The sequence below is a fragment of the Anomaloglossus baeobatrachus genome, chromosome 11 (genome assembly GCF_048569485.1).
Source record: "Anomaloglossus baeobatrachus isolate aAnoBae1 chromosome 11, aAnoBae1.hap1, whole genome shotgun sequence".
In the NCBI taxonomy this organism is placed as follows: Eukaryota; Metazoa; Chordata; class Amphibia; order Anura; family Aromobatidae; genus Anomaloglossus; species Anomaloglossus baeobatrachus.
This window is the reverse complement of record NC_134363.1, coordinates 120452629-120465614: the sequence shown is the minus strand read 5'-3', so window position 1 is coordinate 120465614 and position 12986 is coordinate 120452629. Positions and strand designations below refer to the sequence as shown.

At 52.1% G+C, this 12986-nt stretch overlaps 1 protein-coding gene across 1 annotated transcript in view; it reads left to right on the top strand.

Annotated features, from left to right (window-relative positions):
- The first annotated feature begins 5762 nt into the window (after positions 1-5762).
- Positions 5763-12986, top strand: part of TREH (trehalase) — a 133874-nt gene continuing 126650 nt past the window's right edge. The window contains exon 1 of the mRNA XM_075329302.1: positions 5763-5801. The gene's annotated coding sequence lies outside the window, so the exon portion shown is untranslated. The remainder of the gene's footprint in view (positions 5802-12986) is intronic.

The window sequence follows — 12986 nt, the reverse complement described above, 5'->3', positions numbered from 1 at the left end:
AAGGTGGATCTATCCCCGCTCCGGGATCTGCCGCCCGTTTGGGCCTGGTTCTCCCTAGCAGTCTCCTTACTTCCCACTCTGTGCTCTCTCTCTAGCTGGAGATGGGTTTCGGGTAGCACTCCTAGGTGACCGTTCTCCCCCGTCGGTAGCCACTGCGCGGACGCTGTCAGACTACAGCAGCCCAGGGGAAGGGGTCAGCTCCTCTCGGAGCTCCCTGGACTCTGCTCTGAACCGGCTCACATCTGGGACCTTCACTGCTGCTCCTGTCAGAGCTTCACTTTCCTGCTCCTCACTCCTCCACACTCTGCTGCAGACTGTTTACTCCTCCTTCTCTTTTCCCTTTTGTGCCTGCCTACGCCACCTAGCAACCAGACTCTCTTACCACACCCCTTGAGAGGAGATGGAGGCTTTTGGCCCCCTCCACTATTCCAGTGGAGGTGAAGGCTTTTCCCCCTCCTGGGATCCCCAGGGGTCCTCTCAAAGGTACATGTGTGAGACCTGATCACTATGCGCCTGTGTAGTCACACCTCGGTCAGCCTTCTGGATTACCTGTTCGTACTGTCCCCAGCATGGGTGCAGTACTCAGTGGTGCCTGACCAGGTCAGGGGCGCCACATTCCCCCTTAGTTATCACCAGCACGTCCTCGGGCTGCAAGACAACATTTTAAAATGCATAAAACATTAAAACATGTAAAACATTTTTAAAAGCACCAGGTACCATACATCACCACCCTCCACCCACAAGTCCGTTAACCCACCCAAAACCCTTTCACGTTGGCCGCGCCTTCAGCCACTTCTGGCAGGATGTAGAGGCGGCTTTCATGGTCTGGTGGTCTTCAGGGTATACCTGGCCTGGTGGATCCGTGCCTTCAGCCTCTTCTGGCAGGATGTAGAGGCGGCCTCCACAGTTGGTGCTGACCAGGTACCCTCTTTGTGGTGGAGAGCCAGGCCCCATAAACAGGCATGCTCTCTGGTTGCAGGTAAGCCAAGGCCCTATATACGGACGTGCCCCCTGGTTGCAGACGAGCCAAGCCCCTAAACAGGCTGACTCTGGTGGTGGTGGTGCCCTCTGGTGTAACTATTTACACTGCGAGAGTTTGTGGCTATAGCCAGTTCATAGCCTTAAGGTTTATTTCTCACATCAGTTTATGTGGGCACATTCTTAAACTTGTAAAACGTTGCAAAACAAACTTTTCAAACTGGTAACTTCTATGCTTCTTTCTGTACTTTATGTGGATTCCTCCTCCATACCAGGGCTTGGGCCTGTAGGGCTGCGGCACCTGTTGCTTCCTTGATCTCTTTCTTCATCTGTGGTTGTCTCATCAGTAGGTCCTTTGTCTTTTCTTTCTTTATCACTATCTTTCCTTTCTTCTTCTTTGGGACATGGTACTACATCTAGCGCATACCACCCTCTTTCTCCTTGATGCATGGTAAACTGTACGGAGTCTCCTGTACGCAGGTTCCTTCCAGGATGTCCTCTGGGCAGATGAGCTCTCACATCTCTTCTATTGACGAAGATACCTTCCTTTATGCCAGGTGCAACGATGAATCCGTATCCTGACTTCAGGCTAAAGTCTTCCACAATTCCTCTACAAAGGGGTCCTCTGACCTGTGCTTTGGCTCTTCTCAGGAACCGTTTTTCTTCTAGGTCTCGGGCCGTGACTTCTCTCTGCTCTGGGGATGGCGGTGCAGGGGAAAACTGGGTTCTGCTACGGCGCCGTGTCTTGCGGGTTGGATTCTGCGGGGTGCAGCTTACAAGCTCCCAGGTGAGGCTTTGGGGCAGATCTTCCTCAGCAGACGGTGTCAGGTCTTCTTCATCCCAGCGGGAATAGGGCAACATCTCCGGCTCTGGGCATGGATCCACTGCTGGTATCTCCGGGGTCAGCGCCTCAGCTTCCTGGCCTCCTCTCCCCCTTAGTTTTTCTGAGCACTCCTTCGGTGGCAGTGCTGGGGATGGGCTTTCTTCAGCAGACCCAGACGGGGACCTCTTTGACGTGGTTTCTGCAGGAGTTGTCGGAATCCTCTTGGGGGTATGCGGAGGGAGCATGTACTGATCCACCATTTCCTGTGGGAACTTGGCCTCCATGTCAGCCTTCAGCTGCCAGTACGCGGGGTCCTCCCCCAGCGTGGGCTTCCTAGCAGGGACCTCCTTGGACTGGGGAGCGGTGTCTGCTCTGGCCTTGCCGGCCGGGGAAAATGGTGATGCAATCTCTTGGCGGGCCGCGCCTGTCATGGCGGCGGCCTGGTCTTGGCGGGCCGCGCCCTGTATGGCGGCGGCCTGGTCTTGGCGGGCCGCGCCCTGTTTGGCGGCGGCCTGGATCGGCGTCGCTGTCGCGATGGGATCGGTGCAGGCTGGGCTGGGCGTCGCTGCAGCGATCGGAGCTTGGCGGGCCGCACCGGACGTGGCTGCGGCCTGGTTCAGCACCTCACTTGCGGCGCGGACGAGCGTTGCTGCTGCGGTGGGGTCTCGGCGGGCCGGGCCTAGCATGGCGGCGGCCTGGGTCAGCGTCACACCTGCAGCGCGGATGAGGGTCGCGGTGGCAGCCGGTTCTTTACGGGCCGGGCAGGGCATCGCTGCAGGGACCGGGTCTTGGTGGGCCGAGCAGGGCATCGCTGCGGCGGCCGGGGCTTGGCGGGCCGCACCTGGCGTGGTTGCGGCCTGGCTCAGCGTCGCCGCGCCGGGCGCCTCTTCAGGGACCGCGGGCGTGGCAGCAGGGGTCGGGGCATCCGGGCTGGCAGGGGTAACACTGGACTCACCCATCGGTAGCAGCATCGGGGTCTGAGTCGTCACCGCCCGATCTGGCACTCGGTGCGCGGCCCTCTCCTCGTAGGCCCGAACCGCCGCGGTCATCCACAGAAACTCCGTCCGTCCCTCTCTAATCAGCCTTCCGACCCTGGCTTCCAGTTGATCGCAGAACTCAGCAAGCTCCCGACACCACCAGGCAGCGGAGCCTGGCTCTGGGTCTCTGCACTCAGACGCCATTTTCTCTAATAGCAAGCTGCTGGCTTCTTTTCCGTTCCGCCGTCTCTGGACGCTTCCGCTCTCTTCACAAGCGAGGTCAGAACTCTGCAGGGGATCTCTGGGTAGCCACACCTCTTCGTGGGCGGTAACTTCTCCCAGCGCGGGCTGCTGTTGTTTTTCAGCGCGCTTTTCATGGTGGCAATATGGCGGCGCTTCCAATTTTTCAAGCGGACCGCCCAGGCACATGGTCACCTGTCTGAACAGGTCTAGTCCTTATCCTGTTCGTGACGCCAGATGTGAAGCCCCACAGGTGTAGTGTCGGTGCATTACCTTCAGGGACTCCACTCGGCTGGATCTTTGTCACAGGTAGGGAATCTTCTATTTGTCGTGACGCCACTCTCAGTATTGCGGTCAGTGGGGACCGCCACTGCAGGTTGAGGGACGCCTGGGGCTGATGGTGAGTGCAGTTAGTTGGAATAGCCTCCTGAGAGTGAGGCAAGCCCCAGGGCCCTGTGTAGGTGCGTAGTACCACAAGGCGCAGAATAACTCCACACACGCAGGATGTCTTTCAGGGGTTTTACTCACTTCAGATGGCAGGGTGAGTAACCCGGGCGTAGCTGGGATGAACCAGGCTGGAACCAGGTATCCTTCAGGCTGACTTCTGATGGTGACTACCAACTCGCCTTCCTTAGCCCTTGGTGGTTTGGGGTAACCCCGACTTTTAGTCCCTATGGGGGTCACCCAGGGAAGTTGCTGAAGCCTCTCTCCCCTTCGTTTGCCGTTTGCTTGTTGCCTGGGCCAGATCACTCCAGCTGCTTGCCTCCTGTGAACTGTGGGCCCTAACTGTGGCTACGTGGCTGCGGCTTTTAGTTGTTGTGGTGTGGGCTTTGAGGGCCCCACACCGGCAGGTTTAGCAGGGAAAGGTGGATCTATCCCCGCTCCGGGATCTGCCGCCCGTTTGGGCCTGGTTCTCCCTAGCAGTCTCCTTACTTCCCACTCTGTGCTCTCTCTCTAGCTGGAGATGGGTTTCGGGTAGCACTCCTAGGTGACCGTTCTCCCCCGTCGGTAGCCACTGCGCGGACGCTGTCAGACTACAGCAGCCCAGGGGAAGGGGTCAGCTCCTCTCGGAGCTCCCTGGACTCTGCTCTGAACCGGCTCACATCTGGGACCTTCACTGCTGCTCCTGTCAGAGCTTCACTTTCCTGCTCCTCACTCCTCCACACTCTGCTGCAGACTGTTTACTCCTCCTTCTCTTTTCCCTTTTGTGCCTGCCTACGCCACCTAGCAACCAGACTCTCTTACCACACCCCTTGAGAGGAGATGGAGGCTTTTGGCCCCCTCCACTATTCCAGTGGAGGTGAAGGCTTTTCCCCCTCCTGGGATCCCCAGGGGTCCTCTCAAAGGTACATGTGTGAGACCTGATCACTATGCGCCTGTGTAGTCACACCTCGGTCAGCCTTCTGGATTACCTGTTCGTACTGTCCCCAGCATGGGTGCAGTACTCAGTGGTGCCTGACCAGGTCAGGGGCGCCACACTTTCACTGCCTGTCGACCCTGCACCGTATTATTCACACCATAGACTCTCCCGAACACCAACTGTTGCCCCGGGGTATCGCTCCACCTGTGGGGAGCAGGACTATCCAAGCTGCCATTCCATCAGCCCCGGAGGCCCCATACAGCAGTGGCGGCTTAATAGCCACAAATCACAGGTGGCGTCAAGACAACCATAAACTTTATTCACCAGCCACATTTAACTGGCACCCACAAGGGCCACGGATCCGGGCCCCGCCACCACTGACGACCCCCGGACTAGTCCGGCCCGGCTCCGGGTGTCCCATAGCCCTGGGGTGGGCGAGTCATGTGTGTGTGTGTGTGTTTGCGGTTTGCAGTGTGACAGAGTTTTGGTTTTCCCTTGTTTTTCTTTATCTGTGGGTTTCAACACATTCCTGTCTTGTCCCTTCCTGGGTGGGAGAGGGAGAGGAAATAAGATCAGGACAGGTCAGGAGCTGGGCCAGGAAGGAGACTCATACCTCTCCACCATTAGGAGTATCCCTGAGATTAGGGATAGCATAGGGTCCCCTAGCTTGTGCAACAGTTTAGGAGCCCCAGTTCCCGCTGTCCCAAAGTCATTGTGACATTTCTATGTTACAGAATTGCAATGTATCCATAAAAATTGCATGCTGTACTGTGGCTTCGTACGCCATCTGATTTTTTTTCTCACACCCATACACTTGAATGGGTGAGTCTCATCCAATTTCAGAGTCAAACCGCAGCGTGCTGCAATTTTTTCTCATGCCGGATCTATCTCATTGAGTAACATTGGTCCAAGTACAATCCCTTTATTGGTTTGCATTCGTCCGCTTTATAAGGGGAGTGAGCGAACCCTTAGGCTAAGTTCTCAAAAGTGTATAAAATAATAGTCGTGTTTCATCCAGAATAAAAAGACACTTACCCATCTCAATTACCATCTGTATGGCATCTGAGATGGGATTGTGTAACCTATGCCTCTGACCTTTGTGTGTGAGCGTGATATATGTCGTTCTGTATTAATATTACAGCTGATATTATGGCAGAACTCTGCTTTTATATTAGATGGTTGGAATTATTTGCCATGCATATTATTGTGAAATATTTGCAATTTGACGTAAAACTCCGCTGTAGAGAATGTGCCAGTCCAGGATTTGTTTCTTGTCCTATATCTACGCATGGCAGGCTGTATAACCAGCAATCACATGACAGCTGTTCCAGCCACTCCTTTGCGCCAGACATGGCTCCCTCATTATATGGTTAGCAATGTTTGCTCAGTGCTTTTCCTTCCTCTTGTTAGGACAGTCGGTCCTGTAAGTATTTCACTAGCTATATCGATCCAGTCCTTCTGTAATATAATAATGGCTATGACTTATGTGCAATCGCGTAGCCAGCGTTCTGCACATTCTCCAGCTGAGTTTCCAACACACTGCATTGCTCTAGATGAAGTTGTTCTCTTATTAATATGTATATATTTCTGTAACACTATACAATGTGGTTTCACGTTCTGTATTAAGAACGTGGTCCAGACTCCAAATACAGTGCTGGCCAAAAGTATTGGCACCCCTGAAATTCTGTCAGATAATACTCAGTTTCTTCTTGAAAATGATTGCAATCACAAATTCTTTGGTATTATCATCTTTATTTAATTTGTCTTCAATGAAAAAAAAAATAAAAAAAATTGTCATAAAGCCAAATTGGATATAATTCCACACCAAACATAAAAAGGGGGTGGACAAAAGTATTGGCACTGTTTGAAAAATCATGTGATGCTTCTGTGACGCCCTGGGCAAGCCAGGGGTCACAGGTCACAACATCACATGCACCCCACATTCCCGGAAGGTACATCCAAGCTAACCTAAAATCCTTGTTGCCTTCCTCCAGGGGCTGATGTCCACACCAGGGGGTGGGCCAGGCGGTTGGCTCCACCCACCGAGGAGTTCACAGCCCTGGAGGCGGGAGAACCAGGCAGTTCAAGCTAGGGGAGTGAAGTAGAAGGAAGTAGTAGAGGAGCTTGTAAGAGGAGTTAAAGTGGAAAACTAAGTGACAGTTAAGCAAGCCTGAAGCTGGTCCGGGTGTGTGCCCCGGACTGAGACAGCAAGGTCAGCAGACGGCGGTGATAATCTGCAGGGGGACTGCTCGGAGGTTGCTGGAAGGACCGCGGACGGGTGGTGACCCGGCGGTACCGGAGCAGTATACGAAGAACAGTCAGCACCAGGGCAGGGGCCTTTCGGATCCCGGCAAGGCTAGGAGTCGCCAATAATTTGCCAAATCCGTCAGTGAAGAGGACGTCTGTCTCCTAACAACCAAGTCCCGATTGAAGGCAACAGCCCGACCGTGAAGGGGAGACACCGCCACCGCCAGGGCACCAGTGTCCCAGGGCCAGCGCCTGCGGGCAAAGTAGGGCTCCTTCGGCCCAGCTTGAAGCCGAGGAGTGGGTAACCGGTGGGGACCCATCGCTACCAAAGAGACTTTCATAGGTGCAGGGAAGAGACCGTCACCGCTAACTGCAGGGAACATCAGCACCGTGAACCGTCCGAGGGACCCGTCCAACCAGCCTTTTGTTTACCGAGAACTGTGTCGTGTTTACTGGCTGAGTGAGTACCTCCAAGCCGTGCGGCACAGCGCTGCCCCTGCGGCCCTGCACCTCCACAGGCCCCAGACCCGCCTGTCCACCATTCCAATCCCATCACTGGGCCCCGGGAGCACCACAACCCCTACCCACGGAGGGCACATCAACAACTGGCTGCTCCATACCATCACTCCCGGGCTCCCCAGAAAGAGCAGCGGTGGTGTCCACTTAATCACCACAACCGTGGGTGGCGTCACGGACAATAAACTATCCCAAAACCCAATCCCCTTTCACTCACGGGCGAGGAGCGCCGCTCGAGTCCCCGGGATCCGGCCCATCGCTCGAGCCACCGAGCAGCAGCAGCAGGCCGCAGCAGCCGCAGCGGCAACCGGACCCGAGCAGAGGGAGAGCGCGGCGTCCCCTCCTCCGCCCGCGACACTTCTCTAATTTGTGTAACTAACAGCACCCATAACTTACCTGTGGCACCTAACAGGTGTTGGCAATAACTAAATCACACTTGCAGCCAGTTGACATGGATTAAAGTTGACTCAACCTCTGTCCTGTGTCCTTGTGTGCACCACATTGAGCATGGAGGAAAGAAAGAAGACCAAAGAACTGTCTGAGGACTTGAGAATCCAAATTGTGAGGAAGCATGAGCAATCTCAAGGCTACAAGTCCATCTCCAAAGACCTGAAAGTTCCTGTGTTTACGGTGCACAGTGTCATCAAGAAGTTTAAAGCCCATGGCACTGTGGCTAACCTCCCAAGATGTGGAAGGAAAAGAAAAATTGACGAGAGATTTCAACGCAAGATTGTGCAGATGGTGGATAAAGAACCTCGACTAACATCCAAGCAAGTTCAAGCTGCCCTGCAGTCCGAGGGTACAACAGTGTCAACCCGTACTATCCATCGTCGTCTGAATGAAAATGGACTGTATGGTAGGATACCCAGGAAGACCCCACTTCTTACCCCGAGACATAAAAAAGCCAGGCTGGAGTTTGCCAAAACTTACCTGAGAAAGCCTAAAACGTTTTAGAAGAATGTTCTCTGGTCAGATGAGACAAAAGTAGAGCTTTTTGGGAAAAGCCATCAACATAGAGTTTACAGGAAAAAAAAGAGGCATTCAAAGAAAAGAACACGGTCCCTACAGTCAAACATGGCGGAGGTTTCCTGATGTTTCGGGGTTGCTTTGCTGCCTCTGGCACTGGACTGCTTGACCGTGTGCATGGCATTATGAAGTCTGAAGACTACCAACAAATTTTGCAGCATAATGCAGGGCCCAGTGTGAGAAAGCTGGGTCTCCTTCAGAGGTCATGGGTCTTCCAGCAGGACAATGACCCAAAACACACTTCAAAAAGTACTAGAAAATGGTTTGAGAGAAAGCACTGGAGACTACTAAAGTGGCCAGCAATGAGTCCAGACCTGAATCCCATAGAGCACCTGTGGAGAGATCTCAAAATGGCAGTTTGGAGAAGGCACCCTTCAAATCTCAGGGAGCTGGAGCAGTTTGCCAAAGAAGAATGGTCTAAAATTCCAGCAGAGCATTGTAAGAAACTCACGGATGGTTACCGGAAGCGGTTGTTCGCAGTTATTTTGGCTAAAGGTTGTGCAACCAAGTATTAGGCTAAGGGTGCCAATACTTTTGTCTGGCCCATTTTTGGAGTTTTGTGTGAAATGATCAATGATTTGATTTTTGTTTCATTCTCTTTTGTGTTTTTTTCATTGCAAGCAAAATAAATGAAGATAATAATACCAAAGAATTTGTGATTGCAATCATTTTCAAGAATAAACTGAGTATTATCTGACAGAATTGCAGGGGTGCCAATACTTTTGGCCAGCACTGTACATGTCTGTTCTCTGGCTGATTCAAAAGCTGAGCAGTGTAATCAGTAGTAATCAGTAAAATACATTTTGCATAGTGATTTTTATACTTTTTAGTAGGGATATAGTTTGCTGTATAAGCTATGAATAAGGGCTGATACATCCCGAAACGCGCTAATTAAAGCGTTTCTCCACTACTTTTACATTTATGGTCTATCCTTCGGATAGGTCATCAATGTCTATTCTGCCAGTGTCTGACACCTGGCAACTACAGATCAGCTGTTTTCAGTGCTGGCGGTGACAGCAGGCAGCTCGAAATTCTCAGTTCCGGAGCTGCCTCGTCTACTGCACATCTGCCTCCTATTCAACTCAATGGGAGGTGGATGTGCAGTACCCGGCCGCAGCCGCTATCTGAAAACGAGGCAGCTTCGGAACTGAGCATTTCCAGCTGTCTGTCACCAGCACCAAGAACAACTGATCGGCGGGGGTGCCGGGTGTCAGACATTGATAACCTATAGTAAGGATAGGCGAGCAATGTAAAAGTAGTGGACAACATCTATAATATAAACACAGGCTCCACATGCTAATTGGCTAGGCAATGCATATGGGCTCCATACATGGATTTTAACATTATTATTATTTATTATTATAGCGCCATTTATTCCATGGCGCTTTACATGTGAAAGAGGGTATGCGTGCAACAATCATTAACAGTACAAAACAGACTGGTATAGGAGGAGAGAGGACCCTGCCCGCGAGGGCTCACAGTGTACAGGGAATGGATGATGGTACAATAGGTGGGGACAGAGCTGGTTGCGCAGTGTTGTACTGGACTGATGGCTATTGTAGGTTGTAGGCTTGTTGGAATAGGTGGGTCTTGAGGTTCCTCTTGAAGCTTTCCACGGTAGGGGAGAGTCTGATATGCTGAGGTAGAGCGTTCCAGAGTATGGGGGAGGCACGGGAGAAATCTTGTACGCGATTGTGGGAAGAGGAGATAAGAGGGGAGTAGAGAAGGAGATCTTGTGAAGATCTGAGGTTGCGTGCAGGTAGGTACCGGGAGACTAGGTCACAGATGTAGGGAGGAGACAGGTTGTGGATGGCTTTGTATGTCATGGTTAATGTTTTGAACTGGAGTCGTTGGGCGATGGGAAGCCAGTGGAGGGATTGGCGGAGTGGCGAGGCTGGAGAATAGCGTGGGAAGAGGTGGATTAAGCGGGCCGCAGAGTTTAGGATAGATTGGAGGGGTGCAAGAGTGTTGGAAGGGAGGCCAGAGAGCAGGAGGTTGCAGTAGTCGAGGCGGGAGATGATGAGGGCATGCACTAATGTTTTTGCTGGAATATAGCTAAATGTTTTATCGAGAACTCTTTGGATGCTAGATTGCAGGAGTGTTTGATTTTAGGGCTGCCACCCCCCTTGACTTAGGACATCAGTATACAGGAGGCACTCGGTCATCAGGGTGGTGAGATGACAATATTCACTTTGTTTTGTTTGTTTCTTGTGCCAAACAGAACTAAGCCAAATAGACGGTTTTCTTTCAAGCTCTTCACTAGTCACGTGGCACTGAAGACTGTGCCTAGTGATGTAGAGCAAATACAGTGACGAGAGGTGGGACAATGTGAATGGGTCATGGCGAAGTTACAGAAGCGTGAAGAACACAGAGTGCAGAGTACTGTGGAAAAGGGAATCAGTTGTCAAAATATATGGAATATGGTGAGCTGTTTGCATACTCATATCACTCTCAGGAAGGTCCTTACTCTTCAGCCATTCTGTCCAGGCTACTAAAAGAGTTCCCTTTCCTTTTTCACAAACCACAACACAGCACAAAATACCACCATAAAAGCACCAAACCAATACTAGAGCACTGAAGTAAATATATCCCCAGCAGCTACAAACACATACTACAGCACAAAATTCCATCCTAGAGGCGCCAAATACTACAGTGCAGAACTAGATACACCGCCAAATAATACAGCAAAGCACAACATACCTCCCTAGAAACAACAAACACAGCAAAGCACATAGCACCCACTGAAGAGCACCGAGCAAATACCACAGTGTAACACGTTAGTAGTGGTTACTGTGGCGCCCCAGGACCTGGTCGCCACAACAGCGTTGCCCATCCAAAGGGTTAATGCTGAGCCTGGAGGTAATTGGGGGAATCATTGGCCAGTAAGTTCAACATCCAACGCAGTTTCTCCCTCAGGCCAGCAGGGGGAGCTCTGAACCTGGAGTTCCAGGGAGCATTCCTTAAGTCTGACCTGAGGGAGGGGTTAGTGTTCAGTCTGTGAGGAGAGAGCAGAGAGAGCAGATGCAGAGTGTGCAGTCTGGTGAACTGGGGCTGGAGCTGGTTAGCTCAGTCCAGGGAGGCCAGAGCTGCAGAGAGGCAAAGAAGTAGACTTGGACATCGGAGTCTGTGGCCACCAGGGCCTAAAATATTCCCTGGTAGCTGAATCCGAAGGGCAGGAGAGCTGCAAGCACCTCGCCCATAAACAACCTGAAGGTACAGCTGCATCACCAGGGCCCGGTGTGGACTCCAGCAGAGAAGCACCAGAGAGGGCCTGCGCAGCCTACCACACAGGGAGAGGGACGTATCATCGGTCCCAGCAGCAAGAGGGCCATTGCTAATCCAGAGTGCAGGGTCCTAAAACAGCAAAGAAAGACCAGGAGTAGGCCTCATACTCATCTGGCCAAAAAGATACCTCAGTTACTTCCAGGCCGGCCGGAGCCGTCGACCACCTGTAACGGTCTCCCAGGACTGGACTGTTCTCAAAGTAAAAGAGGAGAAGGTAAAGAGACTACTGTTTGTGACTGTTTCTTTCACTGCCTGTCGGCCCTGCACCGTATCATTCACACCAACATCACCATAGACACTTACAAGCACCAACTGTTGCCCCGGGGCACCGCTCCACCTGTGGGGAGCAGTACCACCGTTGCTGCCGTTCCATCACCCCGGAGGTCTCATACAGCAGCGGCGGCTTAATAGCCGCAAACCACAGGTGGCGTCACGACAAATATAAACTTTAATCACCCCAACACTTCAGCCATACTAATTGACCCCACCAGGGCACGGAGTCGGGCCCCGCCACCACTGACGTCCCCCGGACTAGTCCGGCCCGGCAACGGGTGTCCCATAGCCCTGGGGTGGGCGAGTCATTACCTTTTAGTTAACAAAATTGCTCTAAATTCAGTAGACACGCTTCATTCTAGTGGTGTACTGCTAATAGCAGTAGACCAAGCAACAGCCATAAAGCTCATTATTTGGGGGTGTGCAGTGACAAATGTACCCACCCACACACACACACACACACACACACACACACACACACACACACACACACACACACCCCTGGCATCTTGATTTGAACAGTATCTGCATTCTCAGGTTGCAGATATGGTGGAAAAGGGACTGTTGGGGCCTCATACTGGTTTTTGGGGGAATCATAATTTCTGTTGGGGTTCTGTAGGAAAATCATACTCTGGGGGCATCATACTATGTGGGCAGCATTGTTGGGTATCGTAAAGAGTGTGTGGGAGCGTGGATGTATCATACTGTACTGAGGAAATTGTGGGGACATCATAAATTGTAGGACACTATGTGAAGTGACATACTATGTGGTGGGGGGAAAAGTGGGAGTATCATATACTTTGGCATTACAGTGGCGTCATGCGTTGGTGGCACTGTGAAGGTATCATACTGTACATGTGAGGGTACTGTGGGCACAAATTGTGTGAGGAAATTCAATGTGTGTATCACAGCATGTGTTGTGTATGTGGGGGAAAGGGGACCATTTTAAGGAGCGTAATACTGAATGAGGGTCATAAAGTGAGTATTATGCTGGGTGAAAACTAGAAATGGGAGAATCAACAACAGAACAGAAAACAGAACCGAAGTTGGATGCCGGGAGATCAGGTATGCAGAGGGAAACACAAAGGGTACAGGGAACAGAAGACAAGACCGGAGGGTGAGGAGGCACAAACACGGGAAGGAGGATGAACCAGGATTGGTAAACAAATGACAAGAGAGGGAAGTCAGGGACTGGGACGGACGAACGAACGGGGGAGGGTGCAGGTCAGGGCACGGTAACAAGAAGTCAGATCAAACAGGA